We start from the raw sequence: 12,601 nt of genomic DNA on the forward strand, positions 1-12,601 counted from the left end.
ATATAAATAAATATATGTCACACAAATTGGTAAGAAAGCAAGAAAAGTACCCTATTTCCAAACGGCAAAATTGCTTACGTATAAAATATCTAGGAAATCTACAAATAAAACCTCTATGATTTATAAGTAGTTTTAGTAACATCACAGCATACAATATCAACACAAAAAAGTGTGATGGATATTAAGGAGGTTACTTGTTGTGATGAGCACTGAGTGTAAATTCTACTCCTGAAACCAATATTACGCTGTATGTTAACTAACTAGAACTTAAATAAAAACTTGAAACAAATAAAAAATAATTATATTTATATATTCCAATGACAGCTTTGCTTAAATTGAAACTAAAATTATGATATCATACACAATTACTGCACAATAAAGAAATGTTCTGTTATATAATTTAAAAAACATTTACAGTATCTGTATTCTGACAATTAAAAATACTGTTGAGGGGGCCTGGGTGGCTCACTTGGTTGAGTGTCCAACTTCAGCTCAGGTCATGATCTCACAGCTTATGAGTTCAAGCCCCATGTCGAGTTTTGTGCTATCTCAGAGCCTGGAGCCTCCTTCAGACTCTGTGTCTCCACTCTCTCTGCCCCTCCCCTACTCATGATCTGTATGTTTCTCTCTAAAAATTAAACATTTAAAGAAATTTTAAATTCTGTTTAAATTTATTTATTTAAAAAATATTTACTTATTCATTTTGAGAGAGAGAGAGAGAGAGAGAGCAAGAGTGAGGGGAGGGGCATAGAGAGAGGAAAGAGAGAATTCTAAGCAGGCTTTATGTCACTAGCATGGCAGCTGATGAGGGGCTCAATCCCATGAAGCATGAAATCATGACCTGAGTCAAAATCAAGTGTTGAATGCTTAACCACCTGAGCCACCCAGACGCCTCTGTTGAAACAAATTCAAAATATGGACTTTCATTAATGAAAAGGCAAACAATACATATGGATTAGAAAACTGAAAATAGTAAAGATGTTAACTCACTCCAAATTAATCTGTAGGTTTAATGAAATTCTTGTCAAATTCCCAGAAATTTTTTTGACATAAAAAACCTTATACAATTTATGTGGAAAAACACAGAGATTACAACATCTAAAACAATTTAAAAATAATGTTGGGAGAAACTATTATATCATAATAAATAGTAAACATTAGAGCCAATATTAACACTCACATACCTACAGTGATCAAAAGAGTGTGGAGTTGGTAGAGAATAGACACATAGATCAAGGGACTACAATAGAAATCCCAAATGTAGACCCACATAAATATATCTAGCTAATTTTTCCAGTTTTATTGATATATATTTGACATATGTAATGGTATAAGTTTAAGGTATATAGCCTTATTGTTTGACTTCCATATATTGCAAAATAATTATTGATGAAAGTTTAGTTGACATGAATCATTGACACAGATACAATTAAAAGAGAAAGAGAAAAGAGAAAATAATCTTTTTTCTTGTGATGAGAACTCTTGAAACTTATTGTTATAACAACTTTCATATATATCATACAGCAATGTCAACTATAGTCATACTGTATTTACATGCCTAGTACTTCTTTATCTTGTAACTGGATGATTGAACCTTTTCTCTAGATTCCTTCTATGCCATTCCTAACCGGCAACCACACATCTGTTCCCTTTTTTTATGAGTATGTTTTTTCTTCAGACTCCACATAGAAATGAGATCATAGAGTATTTGTCTTTTTCTTCAGTTATCATGGTGCCCTCAAGTCATGTTTTCACAAATGGAAGGATTTTTTTTGTTTTTGTTTTTGTTTTATGGCTGAATAATGTTTGGCTTTAATGGTGTGTGTGTGTGTGTGTGTGTGTCACAGCTTTTTAATCTATTCAGCTGTAAGTGGAAAGGTTGTTTGCATATCTTGGCTAGTAAATAATGCTGCTAATAACATGCAAGTACAGAAAAATTTTTGAGTTTGTGTTTTCATTTCCTTTGGATATAGTCCCAGAAGAGGAATTGCTAGGTCACCTGCTAATTTTATACTCTACATTCTGAGGATCATTCATAACATTTTTCATAGTAGCTGTTCCAGTTTACAAACCTACCAACAGTACAGAAGGGTTCTACTTTTTTGTCACATCCTCATCAGCATTGGTTATCTCTTGTCTTTTTAATAATGGCTATTTAACAGGTGTGATGTGATATCTTATCGTGATTGGATTTGCATTTCCCTAATGACTACTGATTTGAGCATATTTTCATTTACCTGTTGGCCTTTCATATACATTCTCTACAGAAATGTCTATATAGGACATCTGTTGTTTTTTAATTAAATTACTTGTCTTTTTGTTTTTGTTTGTTATTGAGATGTGTGAGTTTTTTTATGTAATTTGGACATTAACCCATTATCAGATATATGGTTTGCAAATGTTTTTCCCATTACATACATTATCTTTTCACCTTGTTGATTGTTTTTTTTTTTTTTTTTTTTGGCTGTGAAGAAGCTTTTCAAGTTGATATATTCTCAGTTGTTTATTTTTTATTTTATGGCTTGTGTTTTAAGTTATATTTAAAAATCATTGTCAAGACCCATGTCATAGAGCTTTATTCCTTTGATATTTCCCCCCAGGAGTTTCATGATTTTGTGTCTTACATTTAAGTTTTAAACCATTTTGACTTAAATTTGTGAGTGACATAAGACAGGGGTCTAGTTTCATTTTTTTCTCATTTAAAATCAAATATCCAATTTTCCCACCACCATTTATGGAAGGGACTGAATTTTTTCATTGAGTACTCTTAGCTCTATTGTAAATATTAGTTGACAATATATTCTTGGGTTTATTTCTGAGCTCTCAATTCTGTTCCATTGGTCTATGTGTCTGTTTTTTATTCTAGTAGCATACTGTTTTGATGGCCATAATTTATAGTAGAGGAAGTATGATGTCCCCCACTTCATCTTCTTTCTCAGACTTCCTTTGTATATTCAGTGTTTTCTATAGTTCCATATAAATTTTTAAAAATTTGTATTTATGTAAAAGATGCTATTGGAATCTTGATAGGGATTGCATCAAATCTATAATTATATTTTATTAATATAGGCATTTTAAGAATATTAGCTCTTTCAAACCATGAACAGAGGATAACTTTCCATGTGTTTGTATCATCAGTAATTTCTTTCATCAATGCCTTTTGATTTTCAGAGTAGAGATCTTTCACCTCCTAGGTTAAGTTCATTCTTAATTGTTTTATTATTTTTGATGCTACTGTAAATGGAATTGTTTTCTTTATTTCTTTTTTTATATAATTTGTTGTTAGTGTATAGAAATGCTACTGATATTTGTATGCTAATTTTGTATACTGCAAATTTACTGAATTTGTTGATAGGACCTAAGTTTCTTTGTTTAGTTTTTATATATATATATATAATTTTATATATATATATATATATAGTTTATATATATATATATTTTATATATATATATAGTTTTATATATATAGTTTATATATATATATAAAAGTTTATATATATATATATATACATACATATACATACACATATACATACACACACACACACAATCATGTCATCAGGAAAGAAAGACAATTTTGCTTTTTCTTTTCCAATTCTGATTTCTTTCATTACCTTTTCTCAGATGAGTGTTGTAGCAAGGATTTTCAATACTATTTTGAATAAGAAAGGTGAGAGTGGAAATGCTTGTCTTATTCTTAATCTAAAAGGGAAATCTTTTAAACTTTCACAAGTAAGTATGATATAAGCTATGGTCTCACTATATGTGACAGTTATTGTATTGACATTTTATACTTAATTTATCAAGAATTTTAACATTAATGTAAGTCGAACTTTGCCAATTGTTTTTTCTGCATGAAAATGATAATATGCTATTTACTCTCATCTTATTAATGTGACATGCCACATTGATTTATTTCCATATATTGAACCATCCTTGCATCTCAGATGTAAATCTCACTTGATAATGGTGAATGATCCTTTTAACGTACTGCTGAATTTGTTTTTTTTAGTATTTTATTATAATTTTTGCATCTAGGGGTGCCCGTGTAACACAAACGGTTAATCATCCAACTCTTGATTTCAGCTCAGGTCATGATCTCATGGTTTGTGAGTTTGAGCTCTGTATCATGCTTTGTGCTTATGGTGCAGAGCCTGCTTGGGAATCTCTCTTTCTCCTTCTCCTTCTGCCCCCCCCCCCAAATAAATAAACTTTAAAAACATTTGCATCTATATTTTTCAGAGATTTTAGTGTGTAGTTTTCTTCACTGGTAGTTTTGCTTTCTGGCTTCGGTATCAGGGTGATGCTGGCTTCATAAAATGAAGTTTGGAGTATTTCCTTCTCTTTAATTTGGGGAAAGAGCTTGAGAAAGATTGGCATTGATGCTTTAAATGTTTGTTAAAACTCACCAATGAAACCCACTTGTACTGGACTTTTCTTTAGGGGGAAAATTTTGGTTACTAATTCAATGTCATTATTAGTTTTGCTGGTTTTTACTTTTAAACGTTATTCTACTATTTTGCTGATGTTATTTTAAAATAAAACTAGTCAATATTTTTCGTAAAAATGTCATTGATAGTAATTGGTGTATTTATATTTTCGGTATCTTCCTGATTCAGTCTTGGTAGTTTGTATGTTTCTAAGAAATTTTCTTAGAAACAAATTTTATTAGAAACAAAAATTCTTAGAAATTTCTTCTAAATTGTTCAGTTTCTTGGTGTACAGTTATTCATAGTAGCCTCTTATGATTCTTTGTATTTCTGTGGTATCAGTTGTAATGTCTCTTTTTTCATTTCTAATTTTATTAATTTGGTACTCTTCTTTTTTTCTTGGTTTATCTAAATAAAGCTTTCTGAATTTTGTTTGTTTTTTCAAAGAACCAACTCTTAGTTTAGTATTTTCTATTTCCTGTTCTCTATTTCATTTATGTCTGCTCAAACCTTTATATATTCTTCTTTCTGTTAGCTTTGAGCTCCATTTATTTTTTTCTTTCTAGTCCCTCAAGGTGTAGAATTAAATTATTTGTGATTTTTCTTGCTTCTTAAAGTAGGTTTTTATTACTGTTAACATCGCTCTTTGTAATTCTTTTGGTGTATGCCACATGTTTTGGTATATTGTGTTTTCATTTTCATTTGTCTAAAGATACTTTTTTAAATTTTGTAATCAGAGAAGATACTTGTTAAAATTTCAATCTTCTTGAAATTGTTTAGACTTGGACTAACATATGGTTTATCCTAGAAAACGTTCCCTGTGCATGTGGGAAGAATGTGCCTTCTGCTCTTGATGAACAAAATGTTCTGTATATGTCTGTTAGGTTCATATGGCATATAGCATTGTTCAAATCTACTGTTTCCTTATTGATTATCTGTCCGAATTACCTATCCATTGTTGAGAGTGGGGTATTAAAGTCCCCAACTATTATTTAATTATTTATGTCTCCTTTTAGCTCTGTTATTTTTTTTGCTTTATGTCTTTAAATGCTCCTATGTTGGGCACATACATATTTATAATTACTATATAGTTTTTGTGTACTAACCCCTTTATCATTATATAATGGCCTTCTTTGTCTTTTCTTAAATATTTAGTTTAAAATTTATTTTGTCTAATAAAAGTATAGCTACTTTTGTGTTACCATTTGCTTGAATTTTTTTCATCTCTTCACTGCCAGTCTATGTATGTTTTTAAGGCTAAAGTGATTAGCTTGTAGGCAGCATACCACTGAATTTTGTTTTTCTACCCATTCAAACATTCTGTCTTATGTTTTTTTTTTTTGTTTTTTTTTTTTTTTAATTTTTTTTTTTCAACGTTTATTTATTTTTGGGACAGAGAGAGACAGAGCATGAACGGGGGAGGGGCAGAGAGAGAGGGAGACACAGAACCGGAAACAGGCTCCAGGCTCTGAGCCATCAGCCCAGAGCCTGACGCGGGGCTCGAACTCACAGACCGCGAGATCGTGACCTGGCTGAAGTCGGACGCTTAACCGACTGCGCCACCCAGGCGCCCTTTTTTTTTTTTTTTTTTTTTTTTTTTTTTTCTGAAATTTATTGACAAATTGGTTTCCATACAACACCCAGTGCTCATCCCAAAAGGTGCCCTCCTCAATACCCATCACCCACCCTCTCCTCCCTCCCACCCCCCATCAACCCTCAGTTTGTTCTCAGTTTTTAACAGTCTCTTATGCTTTGGCTCTCTCCCTTTCTAACCTCTTTTTTTTTTTTTCCTTCCCCTCCCCCATGGGTTCCTGTTAAGTTTCTCAGGATCCACATAAGAGTGAGACCATATGGTATCTGTCTTTCTCTGTATGGCTTATTTCACTTAGCATCACACTCTCCAGTTCCATCCACGTTGCTACGAAAGGCCATATTTCATTTTTTCTCATTGCCATGTAATATTCCATTGTGTATATAAACCACAATTTCTTTATCCATTCATCAGTTGATGGACATTTAGGCTCTTTCCATAATTTGGCTATTGTTGAGAGTGCTGCTATGAACATTGGGGTACAAGTGGCCCTATGCATCAGTGCTCCTGTATCCCTTGGATAAATTCCTAGCAGTGCTATTGCTGGGTCATAGGGTAGGTCTATTTTTAATTTTCTGAGGAACCTCCACACTGCTTTCCAGAGCGGCTGCACCAATTTGCATTCCCACCAACAGTGCAAGAGGGTTCCCGTTTCTCCACATCCTCTCCAGCATCTATAGTCTCCGGATTTGTTCATTTTGGCCACTCTGACTGGCGTGAGGTGATACCTGAGTGTGGTTTTGATTTGTATTTCCCTGATAAGGAGCGACGCTGAACATCTTTTCATGTGCCTGTTGGCCATCCGGATGTCTTCTTTAGAGAAGTGTCTATTCATGTTTTCTGCCCATTTCTTCACTGGGTTATTTGTTTTTCGGGTGTGGAGTTTGGTGAGCTCTTTATAGATTTTGGATACTAGCCCTTTGTCCGATATGTCATTTGCGAATATCTTTTCCCATTCCGTTGGTTGCCTTTTAGTTTTGTTGGTTGTTTCCTTTGCTGTGCAGAAGCTTTTTATCTTCATAAGGTCCCAGTAATTCACTTTTGCTTTTAATTCCCTTGCCTTTGGGGATGTGTCGAGTAAGAGATTGCTACGGCTGAGGTCAGAGAGGTCTTTTCCTGCTTTCTCCTCTAAGGTTTTGATGGTTTCCTGTCTCACATTTAGGTCCTTTATCCATTTTGAGTTTATTTTTGTGAATGGTGTGAGAAAGTGGTCTAGTTTCAACCTTCTGCATGTTGCTGTCCAGTTCTCCCAGCACCATTTGTTAAAGAGGCTGTCTTTTTTCCATTGGATGTTCTTTCCTGCTTTGTCAAAGATGAGTTGGCCATACGTTTGTGGGTCTAGTTCTGGGGTTTCTATTCTATTCCATTGGTCTATGTGTCTGTTTTGGTGCCAATACCATGCTGTCTTGATGATGACAGCTTTGTAGTAGAGGCTAAAGTCTGGGATTGTGATGCCTCCTGCTTTGGTCTTCTTCTTCAAAATTCCTTTGGCTATTCGGGGCCTTTTGTGGTTCCATATGAATTTTAGGATTGCTTGTTCTAGTTTCGAGAAGAATGCTGGTGCAATTTTGATTGGGATTGCATTGAATGTGTAGATAGCTTTGGGTAGTATTGACATTTTGACAATATTTATTTTTCCAATCCATGAGCAGGGAATGTCTTTCCATTTCTTTAAATCTTCTTCAATTTCCTTCAGAAGCTTTCTATAGTTTTCAGCATACAGATCCTTTACATCTTTGGTTAGATTTATTCCTAGGTATTTTATGCTTCTTGGTGCAATTGTGAATGGGATCAGTTTCTTTATTTGTCTTTCTGTTGCTTCATTGTTAGTGTATAAGAATGCAACTGATTTCTGTACATTGATTTTGTAGCCTGCAACTTTGCTGAATTCCTGTATCAGTTCTAGCAGACTTTTGGTGGAGTCTATCGGATTTTCCATGTATAATATCATGTCATCTGCAAAAAGCGAAAGCTTGACTTCATCTTTGCCAATTTTGATGCCTTTGATTTCCTTTTGTTGTCTGATTGCTGATGCTAGAACTTCCAGCACTATGTTAAACAGCAGCGGTGAGAGTGGGCATCCTTGTCGTGTTCCTGATCTCAGGGAAAAAGCTCTCAGTTTTTCCCCGTTGAGGATGATGTTAGCTGTGGGCTTTTCATAAATGGCTTTTATGATCTTTAAGTATGTTCCTTCTATCCCGACTTTCTCAAGGGTTTTTATTAAGAAAGGGTGCTGGATTTTGTCGAAGGCCTTTTCTGCATCGATTGACAGGATCATATGGTTCTTCTCTCTTTTTTTGTTAATGTGATGTATCACGTTGATTGATTTGCGAATGTTGAACCAGCCCTGCATCCCAGGAATGAATCCCACTTGGTCATGGTGAATAATTCTTTTTATATGCCGTTGAATTCGATTTGCTAGTATCTTATTGAGAATTTTTGCATCCATCTTCATCAGGGATATTGGCCTGTAGTTCTCTTTTTTTACTGGGTCTCTGTCTGGTTTAGGAATCAAAGTAATACTGGCTTCATAGAATGAGTCTGGAAGTTTTCCTTCCCTTTCTATTTCTTGGAATAGCTTGAGAAGGATAGGTATTATCTCTGCTTTAAACGTCTGGTAGAACTCCCCTGGGAAGCCATCTGGTCCTGGACTCTTATTTGTTGGGAGATTTTTGATAACCGATTCAATTTCTTCGCTGGTTATGGGTCTGTTCAAGCTTTCTATTTCCTCCTGATTGAGTTTTGGAAGCGTGTGGGTGTTCAGGAATTCGTCCATTTCTTCCAGGTTGTCCAATTTGTTGGCATATAAGTTTTCATAGTATTCCCTGATAATTGTTTGTATCTCTGAGGGATTGGTTGTAATAGTTCCATTTTCATTCATGATTTTATCTATTTGGGTCATCTCCCTTTTCTTTTTGAGAAGCCTGGCTAGAGGTTTGTCAATTTTGTTTATTTTTTCAAAAAACCAACTCTTGGTTTCGTTGATCTGCTCTACAGTTTTTTTAGTTTCTATATTGTTTATTTCTGCTCTGATCTTTATTATTTCTCTTCTTCTGCTGGGCTTAGGCTGCCTTTGCTGTTCTGCTTCTAGTTCCTTTAGGTGTGCTGTTAGATTTTGTATTTGGGATTTGTCTTGTTTCTTGAGATAGGCCTGGATTGCAATGTATTTTCCTCTCAGGACTGCCTTTGCTGCGTCCCAAAGCGTTTGGATTGTTGTATTTTCATTTTCGTTTGTTTCCATATATTTTTTAATTTCTTCTCTAATTGCCTGGTTGACCCACTCATTCGTTAGTAGGGTGTTCTTTAACCTCCATGCTTTTGGAGGTTTTCCAGACTTTTTCCTGTGGTTGATTTCAAGCTTCATGGCATTGTGGTCTGAAAGTAAGCATGGTATAATTTCAATTCTTGTAAACTTATGAAGGGCTGTTTTGTGACCCAGTATATGATCTATCTTGGAGAATGTTCCATGTGCACTCGAGAAGAAAGTATATTCTGTTGCTTTGGGATGCAGAGTTCTAAATATATCTGTCAAGTCCATCTCACCCAATGTCTCATTCAGGGCCCTTGTTTCTTTATTGACCGTGTGTCTAGATGATCTATCCATTTCTGTAAGTGGTGTATTAAAGTCCCCTGCAATTACCACATTCTTATCAATAAGGTTGCTTATGTTTATGAGTAATTGTTTTATATATTTGGGGGCTCCGGTATTCGGCGCATAGACATTGATAATTGTTAGCTCTTCCTGATGGATAGACCCTGTAACTATTATATAATGTCCTTCTTCATCTCTTGTTACAGCCTTTAATTTAAAGTCTAGTTTGTCTGATATAAGTATGGCTACTCCAGCTTTCTTTTGGCTTCCAGTCGCATGATAAATAGTTCTCCATCCCCTCACTCTCAATCTAAAGGTGTCCTCAGGTCTAAAATGAGTCTCTTGTAGACAGCAAATAGATGGGTCTTGTTTTTTTATCCATTCTGATACCCTATGTCTTTTGGTTGGCGCATTTAATCCATTTACATTCAGTGTTATTATAGAAAGATACGGGTTTAGAGTCATTGTGATGTCTGTATGTTTTATGCTTATAGTGATGTCTCTGGGACTTTGTCTCACAGGGTCCCCCTTAGGATCTCTTGTAGGGCTGGTTTAGTGGTGACAAATTCCTTCAGTTTTTGTTTGTTTGGGAAGACCTTTATCTCTCCTTCTATTCTAAATGACAGACTTGTTGGATAAAGGATTCTTGGCTGCATATTTTTTCTGTCTAGCACCCTGAAAATCTCTTGCCAATTCTTTCTGGCCTGCCAAGTTTCAAAAGAGAGATCAGTCACGAGTCTTATAGGTCTCCCTTTATATGTGAGGGCACGTTTACCCCTTGCTGCTTTCAGAATTTTCTCTTTATCCTTGTATTTTGCCAGTTTCACTATGATATGTCGTGCAGAAGGTCGATTCAAGTTACGTCTGAAGGGAGTTCTCTGTGCCTCTTGGATTTCAATGCCTTTTTCCTTCCCCAGTTCAGGGAAGTTCTCAGCTATGATTTCTTCAAGTACCCCTTCAGCACCTTTCCCTCTCTCTTCCTCCTCTGGGATACCAATTATGCGTATATTATTTCTTTTTAGTGTATCACTTAATTCTCTAATTTTCCCCTCATACTCCTGGATTTTTTTATCTCTCTTTTTCTCAGCTTCCTCTTTTTCCATAACTTTATCTTCTAGTTCACCTATTCTCTCCTCTGCCTCTTCAAGCCGAGCTGTGGTGGTTTCCATTTTGTTATGCATTTCGTTTAAAGCGTTTTTCAGCTCCTCGTGACTGTTCCTTAGTCCCTTGATCTCTGTAGCAAGAGATTCTCTGCTGTCCTGTATACTGTTTTCAAGCCCAGCGATTAATTTTATGACTATTATTCTAAATTCACTTTCTGTTATATTATTTAAATCCTTTTTGATCAGCTCATTAGCTGTTGTTATTTCCTGGAGATTCTTCTGAGGGGAGTTCTTCCGCTTGGTCATTTTGGATAGTCCCTGGAGTGGTGCGGACCTGCAGGGCACTTCCCCTGTGCTGTAGTGTATAACTGGAGTTGGTGGGCGGGGCCGCAGTCAGACCTGATGTCTGTCCCCAGCCCACCGCTGGGGCCACGGTCAGACTGGTGTGTGCCTTCTCTTCCCCTCTCCTAGGGGCGGGATTCACTGTGGGGTGGTGTGGCTCGTCTGGGCTACTTGCACCCTGCCAGGCTTGTGATGCTGGGGATCTGGCGTATTAGCTGGGGTGGGTAGGCAAGGTGCTCGGGAGCAGGAGGGGCAGGCTTAGATCGCTTCTCCTTAGGTGATCCACTTCAGGAGGGGCCCTGTGGCAGCGGGAGGGAGTCAGATCCGCTGCCGGAGGTTTGGCTCCGCAGAAGCGCAGAGTTGGGTGTTTGTGCGGAGCGAGCAAGTTCCCTGGCAGGAACCGGTTCCCTTTGGGATTTCGGCTGGGGGATGGGCGGGGGAAATGGCGCTGGCGAGCGCCTTTGTTCCCCACCAAACTGAGCTCTGTTGTCAGGGGGCTCAGCAGCTCTCCCTCCCTTTGTCCTCCAGCCTTCCCGCTTTCCGAGCAGAGCTGTTAATTTCTGACCTCCCAGACGCTAAGTCGCGCTTGCTGTCGGAACACAGTCCGCCCGGCCCCTCCGCTTTTGCAAGCCCGACTCGGGGGCTCTGCTTGGCTGGCGAGCCGCCCCTCCGCCCCGGCTCCCTCCCGCCAGTCCGTGGAGCGCGCACCGCCTCGCCGCCCTTCCTACCCTCTTCCGTGGGCCTCTCGTCTGCGTTTGGCTCCGGCGACTCTGTTCTGCTAATCCTCTGGCGGTTTTCTGGGTTATTTAGGCAGGTGTAGATGGAATCTAAGTGATCAGCAGGACGTGTGGTGAGCCCAGCGTCCTCCTAAGCCGCCATCTTGCCGCAACTCCCCAAACATTCTGTCTTTTGATTGGAGAATTTAATTTATTTTTATTTGAAGTAATTATTATCTGTTAATGCTTATTGCCATTTGTGATTTGCTTTCTGTTTTTTTCATATATCCATTGTTCTTTGTTTCTTATCCTGCTGTCTTTTGTGTGTGTGTTTTGATGTCTTATGGTACCAATACACTTTGACTTCTCTATCATGCTATTTTGTGTAATTACTACACATCGTCTTGTAGTACAATTTGTCTTATCATGAAGCTTATATAAAGCATTTTAATATCACAACATCGTTTTTTAACTTAATAACAACTTAACTTCAATAGAATTCTTAAGTTTTATACTTTTATTTTTGTTCCTCCTCACATTTAAGCTTATTGGTGTTATAATTCATGTAATTTTATATTGTATAACTAATAACAGATTATTGTATTTATGGCTATTTTTACCACATTTGTTTTTTAACTTTGAAATTACAAAGTTGTAAATGCATTATGTACCACTATTACCATATTATGGAAACAAAATTTGACTATATTTTTGTCATTACCAGGGAGTCATACACTGCCTTCATTTGTTTTTATGCAGATGCAAAATAAGCACATTTTAAAATGTTTTACATCGACTATTTGCAGTTATTCCATGAGGTCATGTCC

This window comes from Prionailurus viverrinus, chromosome X, assembly GCF_022837055.1.
Source record: "Prionailurus viverrinus isolate Anna chromosome X, UM_Priviv_1.0, whole genome shotgun sequence".
Lineage (NCBI taxonomy): Eukaryota > Metazoa > Chordata > Mammalia > Carnivora > Felidae > Prionailurus > Prionailurus viverrinus.